At 35.8% G+C, this 3,752-nt stretch overlaps 1 long non-coding RNA gene across 2 annotated transcripts; it reads left to right on the top strand.

Moving 5' to 3' along the window:
• Positions 1-774: 774 nt before the first annotated feature.
• LOC113105342 (uncharacterized) lies at positions 775-3,527 on the top strand. Of its 2 annotated transcripts, XR_003292359.1 has the most exons (4): positions 775-880; positions 2,638-2,761; positions 2,883-3,106; positions 3,172-3,527. It is a non-coding gene; the product is annotated as an uncharacterized LOC113105342 (long non-coding RNA). The 2 variants fall into 2 exon arrangements; XR_003292358.1 differs by having other exon boundaries at positions 2,883-3,527.
• The last annotated feature ends 225 nt before the right edge of the window (positions 3,528-3,752 follow it).

The following is a 3,752-nucleotide window of genomic DNA, read 5'->3' as shown; positions in this document are numbered from 1 at the left end:
TTTGGACACGGCTTTGTTTGAGAAAGTGGAGGGAGGCTGGTGGGGTGGGTGATGTCATCTCTGGTTAAGAGCCGCACAGCCTGGGATCACATCGCTGGTGTTGGCTTACTGGAGGATGAGAGAGAACGAAACAGAGAGAAAAGAAGGACGTTGTGAGTGTATGAACTTTAAATAGATCTAAATGGAATTGACAGGGTTTATTATCAGGGTGGTTATGAGTGTATATGTGTTTGTGTGAAAGATTACATGTGCCAGCCGCCATATTATAATCGAGCTCTAATAATACTTAACGGTTTAGTTTAGCCTTTATGTCGAATTTTTTCCCCAAAGATAATAAACAAAGATGTCAGTTGGGTTAAACAAAGATCACAGCACAGTTTCATGCACACTACAAATAGGCCATACCATAGTTAGACGAACTGAGTGAAGACAACATTTTTTACAACCACTTGCAGGCAGGGTTTTATGAGACACAGTTAAAATATGTGGGCACACAGAGAATTTACACAGCAATACCACTTTATTTGTTATCCTTTCTTTCAGCAATATTTGGATGAATTGGGCCTGAATGAGAGCGAAGTTGAAATAACACAGAATAAGTGTGCTTGGGTAATTTTTTTAGTTGTTGAGGGGAGAGAGGGCTTTGCCCATGTAAACTTGTGGAGGACGGTTGGCTGAGAGGTCCGGTACTGTAACGTGAGCTCTGGTCGGGGAATAACACGGGGGGCGTTCACAGCCCGCTTTTCCAATCTGTTTATCTGCTGTAATTCACTGCCACGATTCACAGAGGAATGGCGATGGAGTCTGGCTTGGTAGAGAGAATAGAGAGCAATTCGCCAAACAAAAGAGGAAGAAACGACAAGTGCCAAAGAAATTCAAGGTGAACACTATTAACTGTATTGATTATATGTTGTGATTGCCATGAAACATTGCAACTAAGCAAAATTTGGTAGTTTTATATATTGTTTCAGGGTTACTTGAATATACTTAATTATTAGAAAAACAACCCATTTAAAATAAAAAGGCGGTTACACTACAGTTTTTATTCCATTGACTTCTATATGCATGCAAATGCAAGCTAATATATGAAGATGTTCATGAACAGTTTGCTGTGCTCCAAAGTTTAATAGAAGAACTTATGTGGCATGATCAGAATTAAAATGCAGTTTAACTAAAATGTATTTTAAATTAAAGAATGAAAATGGATTTGGAAATATTGTTAAGTATATATATATATATATATATATATATATATATATATATATATATATATATATATATATTGCTATTTATTTATTTATTTTTATTTCATTAAATTAATGTTGTTGTTTTTTTTTTTTTTTTTTTTTTTTTTTAAAGATGCCTAAACTTTTTATTAGGAATCTGTTATGGAGATAATTTATTATTTATTATCCCAGAAATGTTACAAGCACAGAAATAGAAGAATAAAATAAGGAAATACAGGCAAAAACAAAAAAAGTCTCTGTAGAAAGAAACAAACACCACCACACACTTCTAGTGGATCATAAGTAATGACTAAGAAGGAGTCTATACTTAATTTCTTGGGAAAAATCTGAATAGTGCACTTAAAATATATGAAATATGAAAATATATAAATTGCATAAACAAATAAAATATCAACACAATACACTTAATGCAATACAAATCAGCTCAGAGATTATGCACTCAAATTCACAATCTGCTGTGATGTCACAGTCATGTTGCACTGTGCTATATTTAGAGCTGTCTGAATTATACATATGAGTGATCACTTCCTCAGTCAAAATTAAGGGGTCGAGGCCTGTCCATATAAACTTCCCTTGTCCACTTGAAGTGGAATGCACTTCGTAAAGGCAGCAGGGATTCCCTAGAATTAAAGTATTTAGGAAAGTTTGCAAGTGTCTAGTGTGACTCACTTATTAACTGTTGGAAGAATTGAACTTTTCAGAGTGCCTCTAGTGGTTGAGACATAACACTGCAATTTATTCATGGAGGAACATCATTTTGGTAATTGAGTTGAGCAGGATTAATATTATGGGGTTGAGGTGTACCAAATGACGTAAAACTTGACAACTCTTCAAAGGAAAGACATAACATAAAAAAAAAAATTAAACAAAGAGTATTCATGAATAATAGTCATTTTTTGACTCTTTGAAACCAAGTGTTTTAAATGAAAGAACATTACAAAAGTTAGGGAACTATTGTTACATGTCTTACCCATCAAGCAAGAAAAAGGTCATCTCTGGGTTGGACTTAAACCCTAAATCTTTAGTACAGGATCTGTAATTTTAAGTTTTTTACTTTTAAACTTGAGGTTTCTTTGTGTTAACATTAAATGATTCCTCAGTTCATTTATATTTTTATTTTTATTTTTTTTGTCGTCAATTTAACTGTTTGTTTAATGAGTTCAGCTCTTATGCTATGCATGCTGATTTGCTTTATTTGGAGTATCAGTGTAATAGGAAAGCTGCATAATACATACTATTTGTGAAAAACGTATGCTGTGTATTATGCAGTACCCCAGTCAAAACATAGCCAATGACTTTGCTACTTAACTACTTTTCTGCACTGTCAAAAACACACGGTATGCGTGTCAATGTGAATGGCTAACAGTGTATGCTTCTGTTTGCATATTAGGTGTGAGGTGATTGTTGGCTCATTTTCCAGACGTCTCCTGGTTCTCCTCCTGCAACACTGGCACCAGATTGACACTCATTCACCAGTGTGTCCATGTAGACAAGACAAAGAAATGAGGAGTGAGGTAGATTAGTGGGTCCACTGAATGTTACAAGCTTTCAGCTGGCACATCACATTCACCATATGATGCAACCTAGGATGTTTTCAATTTCACAACCTGATTAGGCTAAACGCTTCTATTTCAGATACTCTCCAGCTAGACTCAGTGGGAGCCAGTACAGGAACTGAGCACTAAACTGCATTAAGTAGATCCAGGGAGACCGAAAAAAAGAAAAAAAAAAAAAGAATCAAAACACTGGAAAACAAACAGACTGTATCAGGATTTGGCTATATCCAAAATGTCAACCTCAGTCTTTCCATGTTATAGTTAATGGGCTCAAAAGACCCCCTCTCTTACAGACTTTTGGAGGTAAGACTAAAATGTCAAGAGGTACTTTTTTCCTTAAACTTTACTCATTTAATCTTTTTTGTTAGTATATATGACAGCTTGGAAATTCTCAATGCTCTGTGGTCACTGGCTCATGAGATCATTGTTTCGGAGAGGAAGACAATTATGAAAGTGCAGAGATGTGACAGGGCTACTGTACCTCACATGTGAGCTCACAAAACAAGAATCGGAGCAGAATAATTAAAAAGAGAGAGAAGCTTTCAATGGAAGAAATCCATCATTTGAGATGAAAATGGTAAAATGACAGGAGCTGTACATGGATGGAGTGATGGCTGCTGAAAATTCAGCTCGGCTTGGGCTTGAAAAGTTTAGCAAATAAAAATCGAAATGCATACCCCTGGTTGGCAATCAGTCGACAGCTTTGTGTCATGTTTTACTTATGCACACCTTTCTCTTTATTGCTTTGATAATTCAATAAAGTTCAAATAACATTTCAAGGTTATAAAGATTATCTCTCTGTCTTCCACCCTTTCTTTTTTGTTGCTGAGCTGATTTACCGGCTGTTGTTTGTGCCACCAGCTGCCTCTGACCTTTTGCCCTTTGACCTTTCAACCTGCTATCTGGTCTCAAAAACACAAGCCACACAATCCCAAACACACACACATAC

The sequence above is a fragment of the Carassius auratus genome, chromosome 7, assembly GCF_003368295.1.
Source record: "Carassius auratus strain Wakin chromosome 7, ASM336829v1, whole genome shotgun sequence".
In the NCBI taxonomy this organism is placed as follows: domain Eukaryota; kingdom Metazoa; phylum Chordata; class Actinopteri; order Cypriniformes; family Cyprinidae; genus Carassius; species Carassius auratus.
The sequence above is the reverse complement of the archived record's forward strand: the minus strand, read 5'-3'. Positions and strand labels throughout refer to the sequence as shown.